Source organism: Cetorhinus maximus, chromosome 29 (assembly GCF_964194155.1).
Source record: "Cetorhinus maximus chromosome 29, sCetMax3.hap1.1, whole genome shotgun sequence".
In the NCBI taxonomy this organism is placed as follows: Eukaryota; Metazoa; Chordata; class Chondrichthyes; order Lamniformes; family Cetorhinidae; genus Cetorhinus; species Cetorhinus maximus.
The window spans coordinates 18,032,067-18,049,130 of NC_135907.1; positions in this window are offsets into that span (position 1 = coordinate 18,032,067).

Below are 17,064 nucleotides of genomic sequence, written 5' to 3' on the forward strand. Positions count from 1 at the left end.
GTTCCCAGTTCATCCCAAAGCGATTCATAGTCAATTATTATTTTTGAAGTGCAGTCTCTTGTAATACAGAAAGCAAGATGTGGGAAATCTTGTGTGACACGTGTATTACAGCTTTGTTTTACATCAAATGCCCACTATAACCTGACCTGGGAGCACTGGTTGAGACTAATCAACAACTTGTATTTATTTAGCATCTTTAATGGAGAAAAAAGTGCAAAGAGAAAATGGACACTGAACCAAAGAAGAAAAGGAAAGAGGAACCAACGGCTTTGTTAACAAAGTGGATTTTAAGGAGACTCTTAAAGGAGAAGGAGGAAGTGAAAAGGGGAAAGGGTTTAAAGAGGAAATTCCAGTGCATAGTGGACAGAGGGCATGACCGCCAATGGTGGGATAAATGGATAGACAGAGGCAGATGAAAAAAAAGCCAGATTCAGAGGAATGAAGAGTTCTGTGGGGGTGGCCAGATTGCAGTTACAGAGGAGGTTACAAAGATAGGGAGAGGTGTAGCCATAGGGTGAGGCAGAGGCACATGATATTACAGAGCTGCAAGTATCTAGTCTGGGTGACAGAAAGGACATAGAGCTAGAAACTCAGCTTAGTCTCAGATAAGATGCTGAGGTTACAGATGCTCTGGTTCAGCAAGAGACATTGGCCAGGGAGGGGAATTGAATCAAAGGTGAGTACAGAGTGACAGGAGCCAAAGGCAATGGTTTTGATCTTTCCAGTGATTAGCTGATGGAAGTTTCACTTTGTCCAAGACTGGATGTCAGATAACACAGAGACAATGGCAAGTTGGAGAGAAGTGGTGGAGAGGCAGAGCTTGTTGTTTTCAGTGTTCACATGGGAGCTGTAGCCATAAATGACATTGTCAAGAGGCCACATTTGCAAGAGGGAGGGAAGGTGGGATCATGTGCAGATCCTTGGGAGTCTCTAAAACGTAAAGGTGAGCTAAGAAGCAAGAGAAGCAATGCTGAGACGCTCTGGCCATAATCGGTTGGAAAATGTGGAACAAAGCAGGGGGCTGACCCATTAAGCTGGGCATCAGAGGAGGGGTAGTAGAGGGAGAGGGTGTGGCCAGCTTGCAGGTGGCTTTACTCTGTGACTCACAGGCACGTGGTGCTGAAGCTGGATACTGAAAATGTTGCACTCTCCACATGTCCCTCACACCAAGGAGAACACAGCTGACACAGCTTCTGCCGAAATGATGCCTTTGCTTTTTGCAGGATGATTTGCTTTGTGAAACACAGTTGCATTCCTCATAAAATTGAGGAACGGCACTGATGATCAATGATGCTTGACGGATCTGGAGCTGTGGTGACCGCAGGAGAGAAAGCGACAGGCCAATTCCAGCACTAAAGTGCTGGTTATTGGAGGAAACCATGTTGTTCCAGTTTTCCAGCTGCCTGCACTGACTCCTTTAGCATTGGTTACATTTAACTTGGAGGGGGAATTGTCACCTCAGCTAATTATATCATATTGTGCTTGCATATAATTTTGGGTAATCTCTCTCCAGTTATAGCACAGGTTCGGTGCAGAATAAAACCCCCTTTGTCCAGTCAAGCAGTTCTTGTTCTGGCACATCATGCATTGGATAGAAAACAAAATTTGCAAACAGTGCCCCATCAAACCTTTCCCAGCTCTGAAGGGGTCAATACATTTGAGTCTTATATTATTCACTTCCACTGTCTTAACCCTGGTTAAATACAAAATAAAGCCCCCTCTAAACTCTTCTATCAAGCACTTCCAGATCAGTACAGCTTAGTGTGTAAATAATAACAATATTATGCCTTTAATGTAATATAACTCTCCAAGGTGTTTTACAAGTCTTATCAGATACAATTTGACACTGAGTCACACAAGCAGATAAGTCAAGTGACCAAAAGCTCGGACAAAAACTTAGGTTTTAAGGGGTGACTTAAATGAAGAAAGAGAGGCAGAGGGTTTTGGGCAGGGAATTCCAGAATTTAGGACCTTGGCTGCTGAAGGCATAACCCCCAATGGTGGGGTGATTAAAATCAGGAATGTTGAAGAGGCCAAAATTGGTGGAACATAGAGATCCCGGGGTTGGAGGGCGGTGGGGGTGGGGATGTGTGGAGCTGTAAGGCTGGAAGAGGCTCCAGAGTTTGGGAGAGGTGAGACCACAAAGAGATTCTTTTAAAAAAGGAAGAACATTTTAAATTTGAGGCATTAAGCTTAACAGTGAGGAAAAGTAAAGCCTTAAAGAAAGACTTGCATTTATTTAGCTTCATTCATGAACTTAGGACATCCCAAAGCACTTAACAGCCAGTGAAGTGCTTTTGTAATGTAGTCACTGTTGAAGGAAATGTGGCAGCCAATTTGCACGTGGCAATTTCCCACAAACAGTAATATGATAATGACCAGACAATCTGTCATAATGATGGTTAGATCCCTTGGGGATGGCAGGATGTGAGGTGCTGGAGCCAAGTTGAGTTACGAACATCTAATTATTCTTTTCTGTCTTATTTTATTGGTTTCATAGGTTGCAAGGTGACCCTGGATGGACAGTGAGTATTGGCAGAGATCTTCCCTGGGAATCTGCTAACCTTGCCCTTTGTCCCATCCCACCATTAAGACTAGTTCTTACCTGAATAGGACCCAGTTTTCATAGTAGAAGGTGCTTGTTGCCGTAAATAGGCAGGGGGTATGAACATCTGATGGTAGGTCCCTTTCAAAATAGCAGCATCCACATTGTCAGTGTTAACGTGGGGGTTGGTAAGGTTACCCACCCCTGTTAACTGCATGCAAAGGCAGTGAGTGATAAGTGATCCAGTAAAACCTTACTTGTCTGAGGGAGTGGCTGAGAAAGGCACCAAGTTGTATGAAAACCACACAGTTGTTCAAGAAGGTGTCCCACCGCCACCCTCTCAGGGCAACTAAGGGTGGGCAATAAATGCTGACCTTCCCCACACCTTAGATCCAAAAAAAAAATCAGAATGGTTACAGCACTGAGGAAGGTCATTTGGCTCACTATGTCTGAGCCAGCTCTCTGCAAGAGCAACTCACCTAGTCCCACTCCCCCGCCTTTTTCCCATAGACCTGAAAATTTTCTTTCTTCAGATAATTATACCATTTTCTTTTGAAAGCCACAATTAAATCTGCCTCCACCACTCTCCCAGGCAGTGCATTTCAGATCCAAACCACTCATGGCGTTGGTGCTTCTTTTCCCAATCACCTAAAATTGGTGCCCTCTGGTTCTTGACCCTCCTGTCAGTGGGAACAGTTTTTATTTACATCTACTCTGTTCAGACACTTCATGACTTTGAACACTTCTGTCAAATCTCCTTTTAATCTTCTCCAAACCCATCTTCTCCAATCTATCTACACAACTGAAGTTCCTCATCCTGAAACCATTCTCGTGAATCCTTTCTGTACCCTCTCTTAGCCTATGCCCTATATGCGCTTCCCAGCTGATGGTGATGAGGAGTTGGAACATTGTTTTTATTTCTGCCCAACTAATTCCAAGTGTTCTGAGGCTGGTTGCAGCTGAGGATCAGCTAAGGTCAAAGCTGGGATCTTCTTGTGTATGGCTGAGGTACTCACTGGGCTGAAGCGTTTATAATCAGAGTCAATTAACCACTTTAGTGTTTTTTTAATACATTTACAGGATATAGGCGTTGCTGGCTTTGCCAGCATTTATTGCCCATCCCTAATTTCCCTTGAGAAGGTGATGATGAGCTGCTTTGAACTGCTGCAGTCCATGTGGCGTAGGTGCACCCACAGTGTTGTTAGTGAGGGAGTTCCAGGATTTTGACCCAACGACAGTGAAGGAATGGTGATATATTTCCAAGTCAGGATGGTGAGTGGCTTGGAGGGGAACTTCCAGGGGGTGTTCCCATGTGTCTGCTGCCCTTGTCCTTCTAGATGGTAGTGGTCATGGGTTTGGAAGGTGCTGCCTAAGAGTCGCTGTTGTAACGTAGGAACCTGTGAGAGATTTTCAAGGTAGACTCAAGTTATTTATAATATTTTGCAAATTACATTCTTGAAATGGCTTATTTTCTGTTTTTGATTTGCTCTTCTGATTGCCTCCCACACACTTCGGGGAAACCGAGAAGGCTATCATTTTGTACCTTTTTTCTACCTTGCTTGCAATTGTCAGAGCCTGGGAACATATTCTCATATAGCTCCCAGTGTGGAGGCTGAAGAACAAAATGTTTTACCATATAATAACATTTATCAGATGAAAGCAAAATACAGAGGATGTTGGAAATCGGAAATAAAGAACAGAAGCTGCTGGAAATGTTCAGCAGGTCAATGACCTTTTATCAGAACTGGAATAACATCAGACATTTACTAGATAATTTTTACGCAGAATTCGGTGCTATAGAGCCTTCTAAGTGGCCAAGATGGGGTGTTCTGCTGAAACACCAATTTAGTCCACGTTTAGAGAAAGAATCCCTTACTAAGGGAGTTGTCAAATAACTTGCTAAGTAACATTTGCACCACACTAGCGCCAGGGAATGACCAACTCCCAATAAGAGCGAATCCAACCATCTCCCATTGACATTCAATGGTATTACCATCACTGAATTTCCCACCATCCACACCCTGGGGGTTACCATTGACCAGAAACTTAACCAGACCAGCAATATAAATGCTGTGCTAGTCAGAGACTGGGAATTATGGGTAACTTGCCTCCTGACTCCCCAAAGCCTGTTCAAAATCTACAAGGCATAGCCAGGAGTATGATGGAATACTCTCCACTTGCCTGGATGAATGCAGTTCCAACAATGATCAAGATGCTCAACACCATCCTGGACAAAGCAGCCTGCTTGATTGGTCCCCATCTGTCACAGACACACAGTGGCAGCAGTGTGTACCATCCAGAAGATGCACTGCAGCAACTCAGAAAGGCTTCTTTGACAGCACCTTTCAAACCTGCAACCTCTACCATTTAGAAGGGTGAGGGCAGTAGATGTATGGGAACACCACCACCTGCAAGTTCCCCTCCAAGCCACACACCATCCTGACTTGGAACTATACTGCTGTTCCTTCACTGTCACTGGGTCAAAATGCTGGAATTCGCTTCCTAACAGCACTGTAAATGTACCTTCACCAGATGGACTGCAGCGGTTCAAGAAGGTGACTCATCACCACCTTCCCAAGGGTGATTAATGATGAGCAACAAATGCTGACCTTGCCAGTGTTGCTCACATCTCATGAAAGAATAAAATAAGTTGAAGCTTGCACTATTAACGGTCACCCGGAGGATCATTGAGGGACTGATTGCCACTTAAATTGCCTGCTACCACTCATCAAAGGGGCTGCACAATATTTTTGTGGCTAGAATTTGAACCAATTCTAACAGTGATCATTGGGAGTAGACTAATGGTTGCCAAGAATTTTGAGGACTACTTGAAGATGTATCAGCTATTACTGCTAACTTGCTGCTAGAGGTTTCAAGAGGACTTCTGAAACACTGGCTGACTTCCTGGGACATTTTGAAAAGAATTCGTTAAGACTCTCTCCAGAAACCCTCTATCCGAAAAGACTAAGAGTCTTGGCTGCTTGACTTTATTGGACACCTCGTAGGAGTCACCAGTTGGAAAGAAAAGCTTGCTGGGAGTGTTTCTTGGTCAGTGGGAGGAGGGCATGAGGCCAGACAGAGAGAGAAGGACTGGAGGATGAAGTGGACACCTTCCTCCCTGCGAGAACAAAATATCCCTCCTCCACCAGGACCTCCGGTTCCAAACCTTTGGACTTTGAACAGTCCTAACTTTTCCACTTTGAGCAGGCCTCTTTGATCTAATTGCTAGCGGACCTATCCAGAGTGTGTGTACAGCACAGTCCGACCTAAATGGCAACTGGGGTTCCATTTGGACACCCAGCTGGGGGCATTGTTTCCCAGGTCTGGCCACCACACTTTTAGGAAGGATGCCCAGGCCTTGGAGAAGATGCAAGAAGAGACTCATTAGGATGGTCCTAAGGATGAGGGACCGGGAATCTGTAATTGTTTCTCCTTAGGGCAGAGAAGGTTAAGAGGAGATTTCATGGAGGTTTTCAAAATCATGAATCGTTTCGTTAGTGTAAATAAGGAGAACGTGTTTACAGTGGCAGAAATGTCAGTAGCTAGAGGACACAGGTTTAAGGTGATTGGCAAAAGAACCAGACGCAACATGAGGAAACGTTTTTTGTACACATCAATCTGAAATGCATTTCCTGAAGGAGTGATGAAGTAGATTCAGTAGTAGCATTCAAAAGGGATTTGGATATATACTTGGAGATGTCTTTGGGGAAAGAGCAAAGGACAGGGATTAATTTTTTAAATTAGTTTATGGGATGTGGGTGTTGCTGGCTAGGCCAGCCTTTATTGCACAGCACTAATTTCCTTTGAGAAGGTGGTGGTGGGCTGTCTTCTTGAACCGCTGCAGTCCCTGTGGCGTAGGTATGCCCAAAGGGACAGCACAGGCATAATGGGCCAAATGGCCTCCTATTCTGTATTATTCTATGATTCTATTTATGTCATATTACCCTGATTTTCATATTAAAAGGGAGTGTTTCCACTAGAGGCCATCAATATAAGATAGTCACCAAGAAATCCAATTGGGGATTCAGAAGAAACTTGCTTACCCAAAAGGTGGTGAGAATGTGGAACTCACTACCGCAGGGAGTGGTTGAAATGAATAGTATAGATGCATTTAAGGGGATGTTAGACAAGCATATGTGGGAGAAGGGAATAGAAGGTTACAATGATAGATTTAGATGAGGAAAGATGGGAGGAGGCGCAAGTGGAGCGTAAACACTGGCAAGGTCTGGTTGGGCCGAATAGCCTGTTTCTGTGCCGTAATCCTATGCGTTGCTTGAAAAAGGCAAGTGCTTTGGACACCTGCTGTAAAGCCCCTTTCAAAATGGCGGTTGCTGCAACACCAGTGTTAATGGTGAGGCGGTTAATGACAGGTGAAGGCACTGATAGTGGACTTTGTTGACTCTTAACCACCCTCTGAAGTGGCCCAGTAAGGAACTTCATTTTATCAAACCACTAGCAGGTGAAGAAGGCTGATCGCCACCTTTACAAGATGATAAATTCTGGCCTTGTCAGCAAAGCCCACATCCCATGAATGAATAATAAAAAAAAAATAGGAAGCTGGAGTAAAATTGAGTCAGTCCCCTCAGGTGAGATAATTTCTTTTCACAATTAAGATTTTTAATTGTTTTCTACAATTCATTATAATACACATCATGCATCTTTTATGCAATCCATTAAGAAGGATTATAGTGCAGCTTCATCTTTTCCTATAATTAACATGATCCATGTCTTGTAACTGTGCTTTAATAGACAAACACACCATTTTGATGCATAATTTATTCTACAAATTCTAGCTTTCAGCTACATTCTGTTCAGACTAAAACCTCTTCTTCCTCTGCCTAGATGGAGGGATCCCATATGGAATAAATCAAGGTGGTTTCAAACCAGTCAACAAGGGGTGTGGTCTACAGAACAGAACTGACCCTTATTCTGAACTGATTGCCAATTAGTGCCAACCTCTTCTAGGAACTGAGGAAGAGGAGTAGGCCATTCAGCCCCTTGAGCGCATCCCACTACACAATTAGATCATTGCAGATCTGTATCTTAACTCCCATCTACTAACCTTGGTTCCGTAACACTTGCTTAGCAAAAATCTATCAACTTCAGTTTTGAAATATTCAATTAATCACATAGCCTTGACTCCTTTTTGTGGGAGAGAGATTTCAACCTTTCCTGATAAGTTTCATCTCAGCTCTGATGTCATCCTTGTCAAACTTTTCCAATGCCTCTAGAATTTTTATAGTATTGAGGCTAGAACTCTGCATAGTCCCCCTCAGGATCTTAAAGGTTTCAATTAAGTTGTCCCCAACTCTTCTAAATTGGATACAACCCTAAACTGTCCAGCCTTTCCTCATAAGACAACTCACACATTCCTGGTATTAGTCTAACCAAGGTTTGCTGCAAATTTAACACAACTCTCCTGTTCTTTAATTCTTTTCCTGTATGCTGTGGGCATTACTGGCAAGGCATTTTTATGACCTTATTGATCTGCATCCATATGTTTAGTGCTTATGAATCTGTATCCTCATAAACCCTTTGTTCCTCTACCCAATTCAGACTCTTATTTTCTATGAACATTAGGAGCAGGAGTAGGCCACTTGGCCCCTCGAGCCTGCTTCGCCATTCAATAAAATCATGGCTGTTCTGATTGTAACCTCAACTCCACAATCCTGCTACCCCTATTTTAATCAAGAATATATCTAGCTCTGTCTTAAAAATATTCAAAGGCTCTGCTTCCACTGCCTTTTGAGGGAGACAGTTCCAAAGACTCTCAACCCTCTGAGAGAAAATTTCTCCCCATCTCTGTCTTAAATGAGCGACCCTTTATTTTTAAACAGTGACCCCTAGTTCTAGATTTTCCCACAAGAGGAAACATCCACTCCACATCCACCCTGTCAGGACCCCTCAGGGTCCTAAAGGTTTCAATTAAGTAGCCCCTTACCCTTCTAAATTCCAGTGGATACAAGCCTAACCTGTTCAGCCTCTCCTCATAAGACAACCCACACATTCCTGGTTTTAGTCTAGTAAATCTTCTCTGAACTGCTTCCAATGCATTTACAGCTTTCTTTAACTAGGGAGACCAGGACTGTACACAGTAGTCCAAGTGTGGTCTGACCAGTGCCCTGTACAACTGAAGCATAACCTCCCTACTTCTATAATCAATTCCCCTCACAGTAAATGACAACATCCTATTAGCCTTCCTAATTACGTACTGTACCTGCCTACCAACCTGTTGTGATTCATGCACTAGGACACCCAAGCAGTAGGTAGCCTCCATATTCTACTTCCAAAATGCACCACCTCACAATTATCTATATTGAAATTCATTTGCCAATTAGACGCCCATTCTGCAAGTTTTTGTTTTTATTTATTCTTCAATGGGATGTGGGCATCGCCAGCAATCCAGCATTTGTTGCCTTTGAACTGAGTGCCTTGCTCGGCCATTTCAGGGGGCAGTTAAGAATCAACCCCATTACTGTGGATCTGGAGTCACATGTAGGCCAGACCAGGTAAGGACGGCAGATTTCCCTTCCCTCAGGGGCATTAGTGAACCGGGTGGGTTTTTTTAAAAAAAAAACAGCAATCGATGGTAGTTGTCATGGCCACTATTTCTGAGACTTGGGGCAGAATATTACGGGGACATGAACGGATTACCCCCTTCGGAAGCAAAGTCGGCGTGGAGCCAACCTGTCCCGTAGCCAGAACGCACTGTGGGCGGGGTAGATTGGGGCAGTGTGGGACTTCTGCCCCTCACTAGGACCGATTGGCTGGGCCACTCCATTAGTCCCGGCAACACCAAGAGCACAGGTGGGCAGGAGGAAAGGAGGGGGTTACTATCTTAGCGGAGCTGCCTCATGATCCGCAAAGGGCACCACCACCCCCCCCCCCGAAGATAGTACCCCCATTTCCTGTCCTTTGAAAAAGTTTAAAACAAAATCAGCCCAACTGCCCACACCAACTGTATTGTGGGGTGGAAGTGTATTATCGGGGTCAATTGGTTTGATACAAGTCCAACTGACCCTTGATTATTTATTTAAATATGATGGGTGGGCTGCCGATTTCGATTATGGGAGGTGGCGGGGTGGGCCCTGCCCTATTTTATGTGCCCCTCCCCGCCAAAAACATACCTGGCAGGGCACGTAAAACGCAGCCCAAGCTTTCAATTCCTGCGTTTTTATTAATTGAAATCGAATTCCACCAGCTGCCACGGTGGGATTTGAACCCATGCCCCCTGAGCATTCTGCCTGCGTCTCTGGATTATGAGTTCACTACACCACTATCTTCCCCTAGTTTATTGATGTTCTGTCCTATTTTGTCACAACTTGGAAGAAATTTCTTTACCCAGAGTGGTGAGAATGTGGGACTAACTGCCCCATGGAGTGGTTGAAGCAGAGAACATTGATATATTTAAGGGGAGGCTTGAAGCACACATGAGAAGTGAGTGGAGAAATGGGGGCAGGGTGGGAAGAAGTAACTAGAATGCAAAAAGGATAAACATTAGCGTAGACTAGCTGGGCCGAATGGCCGGTTTCTGTGCATGTCGATTCTATATAATTCAGCTAGATAATCATTCAGATGGAGCTGTTTCTGCCTCAGTTCCCTGCAGTGTGATATTTCACATCTCCCCTGTGACTGAAGCTGGTTAGGTAAAACATACACAACATTTGCCCCATCTACTCAATACTGGTTGTGACCCTTTGAGCACGTTGCTCAGGAAAGACATAGGTCAAAGGTTTAAAAGGAGAAAGAAGATGGTAATGGGGAAGAAATTATATTTAAGCGCCTGGAAGAAAGTTAGAAAATCAGAATTAAAGCTGCGATGGCTTAATGGAATGGCAGAGCAGGATTCATGGGGGTACAATACATACATGTCCGTATTCTGATTCAGACGTACGCCCTGTCTCTCGATCCTCCCTCTTGCTTCATTCTTTTATTTAGTGTGTCACCTAGAGATGTTCCCTGAGGGGGGAGAGGATTTGAATGGCTTTTTGGAGGTTAAAGGTCAGCGGACACTGGTCAGCAACCTATTTTTGAAGGTAGTTTTCTTTTTAAGGAGTAAATGTGTTGTCCACGTGATATATCCGCCACTCACCGGTCTCCTGGTTCCATGGAGAAGATTTAGTATGAATAAATTTGTTTGTTTTGGTCCCTGGAGACAGGAGACTGGTTTTGGTCAGATACCTACAGCCAGAAATTTATGCTGTAGGTTCAATCAAGGCATTCAAGAGGGCATTAGATGATTAGAAACAATGGGCAAAATTTTTAGCTCAGTGGGCGGGCGTGTGCCCGACCCGCTTGAGTGTGAAATATGCGCGTTGACGTCGGCCGAGTGTGCAGGATGCAGGAACAGAGATACCTTGTACACAAATCTCTGAAGGTGGCGGGACAAGACAAGAAGGATCATTAAGAAAGAGCTTTATAAAATGATGTGTAGCTAACAAAAGCAAAACATGCTAAATTTATAAATTACTGGCTGGGCCTCAGCTGGAGTATTGTGTCCAACTTTGGGCACCGCACTTTAGGAAGGGTGTCAAAAACTTAGAGAGGCTGCAGAGGAGATTTATAGAACGGTGTCAGTAATGAGGGACTTTGGTGATGTGAGGTACAGGAGAGAGTGGGATTATTCTCCTTAGAGTAGAGAAGGTTAAGTGGAGATTTAATAGAGGTGTTGAAAACTACGAAAGGTTTTGACAGAATAAATAGAGAGTATATTGAAAAGAAAAACTTTCAATATACTCTCTATTTATTCTGTCTGAATCACTGAATTTTAACAGTACAGAAGGAGGCCATTCGGCCCATCATGCCTGCATTGGCTCTCCAAATTAGCATTATGACTTAGTGCCATTGCCCTGCCTTTTCCCCGTACCCTTGCACATTGTTTCTATTCAAATAATCATCTAATGTCCTCTTGAATGCCTCAATTGAACCTGCCTCCACCACACTTCCAGGCAGTGTATTCCAGACCCGAACCACTCATTGTGTGAAAATGTTCTTTCTCATGTCACATTAGCTTCTTTTGCAAATCACTTTAAATCTGTGCCCTCTCGCTCTTGAACCTTTTATGAGCGCGAACAGCTTCTCCGAAACTTGGAGAAGCCAGTGCAGACATGATGGGCCGAATGACCTCCTTCTGTGCTGTTAAAATTCTGTGATTCTGTGAACATGTTTTTCTTTTCAACATACTCTCTATTTACTCTGTGAAAACATTTCATAGTTGCACTCCTCAGGAAAAATGCAAGAATGCCAAATTGCAAACAATCACAACAATTTATACTCCAGGAGGAAATGGTGCTGATTGATTGGCAAGTCAACTCTGATTAGCCAAGGGCTTGCCATGGAGATCGCAACAGGTTCCCTGTTCAGATCTATAAATCTCCTCTGCAGCCTCTCTGTTTTTGACATCCTTCTTAAAGTGCGGTGCCCAAGGTTGGATACAATACTCCAGTTGAGGCCCAACCAGTAATTTATAAATTTAGCATAATGTTTTGCTTTTGTACTCTACACGTCTCTTTATAAAGCTCTATCTTAGGCTCCCCAAGTTCCTGCGTAATTCAAAAAAAGCGCAAGGATTGAACATATTCCTTTTTTCAGAGAAAGGGTCCCTGTGTATGGATGTATGTCACGTCTAGCAAACATAAATGAGCTACATTACAAGCTTGACTGATTATCTTAAATTGGTTGTTAGTGTAGCTATTGGTACACTCAGGATTGTTCAGCAAGTGCTGCCCAATTGTGGAATCGCATCTAACGGTAGACGTTTTGTTTGGGTTTTGCAAGTGCGGACTGGTTAAGTGCAATCCATACTCTGACTATTACCAACTGTTTGATTCGATCAGCCAATTGTTGGAATGTACAGCTTACCTACCTCCATCGCACCAGCACTGGAATTCATATAGGGAGCAACTATTTCCCCTGGCAGGAGGGCCAGTAATCAGAGGACACAGATTTGAGGTAAGTGGCAGAAGAACCAGAGGAAGAGATGAGGAGAAATTTTTAAATGCAGGGAGTTGTTATGATTTGGAATGTGTGCCTGAAAGGGTGGCGGAAGCAGATTTAATTGTAACATTCAAAAGGGAATTGGATAAAATTCCTTGGATTCCTTTTTTATTGAACAAATACTTGGAAGGGGAACAAATTATCAGGATTACAAGGAATGGCACTAATTGGATAGGTCTCTCTAAGAGGCTGAATGATTCTATGGCATTGCAACCAACCATGTTATAGAGTTGGCAGTTGTATTTATTTTGGGGATCACCTGATACCTGAATTCACCCTTCTGATTCGTCCCAAGTGTTCGGGATCACAGATACGACAGGCTGTTTGGACACGGGATGGAGGACGTAGGGCATAACTTAGGGAGAGGTGGGATGGGTGAGGGAGGGGAAAAAGAAATCTCATTTAATGGCAGTCAAACCCTTTCAAACCCCCCTGAGGATGTAGAAAGCTGCCAGAATTGTTCCCCTGTTTACCCACTGAGAGCGCTGTTTGTACATGAAGACTGTCTTGACAGCCTGAAATGAAAATATCATTGCAATCAGCACTGTTTCGCCATTGATCAATTATTCATGATTACTCCCTCTGTGGAGCTAGTACTCATTAAAAAAAAATCCAATTTTTTTTATCCTTTCGTGAATAACCAATTTTTTATTGATATTTTGTTTGGCATGGTGATGCAATGTGTTTGCGAGGGTGGACAACTGGAGCTCCCTTTTCAGAAACACCTGAGACTGTTGTGCCCTATAACCTTCCGTTCCCCTTGACCCCACTCCCTGCAAACTTAACTATTCTCCTAGTTTCTTCCCCTCCTCCTCTTATGGGGCTGATTCCCACTGGGACACAAACCCATTGATGCAGTGGAGGTGGTGGCATAGTATTATTACTGGATGGGTAATGCTCTGGGGACCTGGATTCAAATCCCACCACGGCAGAATTCTGGAATTAAAAGTCTAATGGTGACCGTGAAGCTTATCATTGATTGATGTTTAAAAACTCATGCCTTTAGGGAAGGAGATCTGTTGTCCTTACCTGGTCTGGTCTATGTGTGACTCTGGGTCCACAGCAATGTGGCTGACTCTTAACTGCCCTCTAAACAAGGGCAATTAGGGATGGGCAATAAATGCTGATCTAGCCAATGGTGCCCAAACTCCAAGAATGAATATAAAAAAAATAGCTTCTTACCTTATTGGCTGCCAATCATATGTTAGCCTGGACAGTGTGATGGGTTACTCGACTGAGCTTCTGCCCAGAGACATGCACTTTTCATCAAGGACTAAAAATTGGTCAGGAGAGAGACCTTAGCCCAGGCTAATATTGTTTGGTTGAGATCACCCGATTTGGCACAGGAACCGAACCTGGAATCATTTGGTTTAAGGGCAGCGTGTTTGCCCGCTGGAACCAAAAAAGGTTCACAACCCTTTACACCACTTCAAATCCTCCTTGTGATTGACATGGTGAGTTATTCCAATTCTTTCATTTGACCTCAGGGTTGCCAACCCTTCAGAGTTGTCCTTAAGGTGGCCATTCATCCGATTTTATACTGGACATTCTGGTTTTTAGCTGGTCTGTCCACTGTCCAGTACTGGATGTCTTTATGTCCGGTATTTTGTGTCTTAGCACACTTACCTCGGTGAAGAACCGATAGGGAGCTGGGCTCGTTCCTTTCCCAGTTTGAAGCAGCCTCAACACGACGGGACAGAGAAAATAGAGGTTGGCTTTCATACTTTCCCATCCCACCCCTCTTGGTCTCTCACTTACTTGCAATTGGGTCTTTTCCATCTCAGACTGCGATGAATCTCTGAAAGTGACAACATCATTCCCCCATGCTGCGGCCGTGTCCTGTATCTGTGGTCTCTGGCAACGACCACCCTACTTGCCCTGGAACCTCCAGGAGTCGAAAGGTAATCTCCAGGACATTGCTACGTGTAAATCCCAGGGGAAAAAAAAATCATTGGTATATTAAACTAAATTGTGTGTTTCTTTGGAGACTGGAAGAAAAGGTTATTTGACTGGATGGGGCAGCTAGAGGCAGGAGGTCACGTGATGACATTTCCAGGGATCTGTCTGTCCAGAGTTGGCAACTCAGAGAAGAGAGGGGACCCGGGGCAAAAACATGGGAGTTTTCTCTAGCTAATAAAGATCCAGATTGATGCAATAAACCGAACAGAGTACCAAGTATGTCCAGCAATCACCGTTAACAACATTAGAACATCAGAACCTGGAATACAAAGTGGAAAAGAATCTTAGACCAAAGAGGTGTCCACCATCCTTGGAACTCTGGGGGAAGTCTTCAGTTCCATTTGCAACTCCTTCAATAATGAAGCAACCCCCTTCCCACATGCAGTAGAACAGGACAATGTTCAGGCTTGGGCTGATAAGTGGCAAGTAACATTTGTGCGACACAAGTGTCAGGCAATGACCATCTCCAACAAGAGAGAATCTAAAGATCTCAATGGCATTACCATTGCTGAATCCTCCACCTTCAACATCCTGGGGGTTACCATTAATCAGAAATGGAACTGACCTAGCCATATAAATACTGTGGCTACAAGAGCAGGTCAGAGGCTGGGATTTCTGCAGCGGATAACTCACCTCCTGACTCCCCAAAGCCTGTCCATCGTCTTACAAGGCACAAGTCAGGATTGTGATGGAATACTCTTGCCTGGATGAAGGCAAGTCTTGCAACACGTGAAGTTTGACCCCGTCCATGACAAATCAGCCCACTTGATCAGCACCCCTTCCCCAGCTTGAATATTCTCTCCCTCCACCACCAGCGCACAGTAGCAACAGTGTGGATCATCTACAAGATGCATTGCAACAACTCACCAAGGCTCTTTCGACAGCATCTTCCAAACCCGCGACCCCTACGGCTTAGAGGGACAAGGACATCAGATTCTTGGGAACATCACCACCTGCACGTTCCCCTCCAAGTCACACACCATCCTGACATAGAACTGTACCACTGGTTCTGTTGCTGGGCCAAAATCCTGGAACTCCCTCCCTAACAACACGGTGGGTGTACCTATGCAACACACCAACTGCAGCGGTTCAAGGAGGCAGCTCACCACCTCCTTCTCAGGGCAATTAGGGATGGACGCCAGTGATGCTCACTTCCCACGAATGAGTAAAAAAGATACTGACTGATCAGTAAGTAGGAGACAGACCTGTGTCAGTTGAACTTTATTTGATCATTGGATAGTCCCAAAATCAACATTTCGTTAAGATATGCTGTGCTTGACTGGAGCCTATAGTTGTTTGTGATGCATTGAGGTGGTTTTCTGCAGTGTACCAACAGAGGGGGCTCTTAATGAATTCTAAGCTGATGCTCCCAGGAGAGCTTTGGAAATTAATATTGTGAATTAGACATTAGCTATGCTCCTCTGCTGTGTTAGCTGATGTCAGCATTTGTGGCGCAGGGGACTAAGTGAGAAAATTGAGAATAAAATTCCCAAAAATGTTTAAAAGAAAGAGAAAGCGACAAGAGTAAGCCAAGTTAGACTCTGTTCCCAAAAGCCCAAACACTGTGGATACTGAAAATCTGAAATATAAAAGAAATTGCTGGAAATGTTCAGCAGGTCAGGCAGCATCTGTGGAGAGGGAAACAGAGTCAACGTTTCAGGTCGATGACCTTTCACCAGAACTAGAGAAGTCAACAGATTTTAAGCAAGTGCAGAGCCAAAGGGAAGGTTTATGATATGGTGGAGAGATTAAATGAGAAAAAGGTTAGGAACATTGGGGAGGAGGCCATTTAGCCCTTCGAGCCTCTTCCATTATTCAATGATATCATGGCTGATCTGTGACATAGCTCCACATACATGATGTTGCCCCATATCCCTTAATACTTTGACTAACAAAAACCTATCAATCTCAGATTCCTTCAAGGGAAAGCAGCATGCCATCACTAGAAGGGAAGTGTGTCATGTGGTCCAGTCTCAGTTTCACTTTTGCCTGTGAGCAGAACACGGCACAGCTCTGATGTCTTTGAGCTTTCTACCCTGTTCTCATGTGCCTAGTGTAAATAAATGAACCCATGGTTTACCTAATCCCTTATGAGTAATTGGTGCCTTTACATCATTATAAAGCACAACATAACTTATGTTAGGTGTTTTCATCTGCATACAATGTTTCCTCTTTATAGAGTGTATTAACCTCAGGAATCCCTTGTCAACCCCGTTTGGTTCCTGTTGATCATGCACCTCCTGCAGTTTAGATGGCCGCTGAGATTCCCTGATGCTGCTCTTACTGCGGTCACCATGAGCTAGGGATACCATTTCTTCTGAACTACCCATGGCTCAGTGGGTACACACTTAACTCCTCATGGGTTCAAGCTCTACTCCAGAGACTTGAGTGCATAATACAGGCTGACACTCCAATGCAACACTGAGGAAGTGCTGCACTGTCAGAGGTGCTGTCTTTCAGATGAGATGTTTAATTAAGATAAATTTTCTCTGAGGTGAACAAGGGGAGATCCCATGGCCAATATTCAAAGAAGAGGGTGGGGTGGGGGAGTGTGAGTGAGGGGA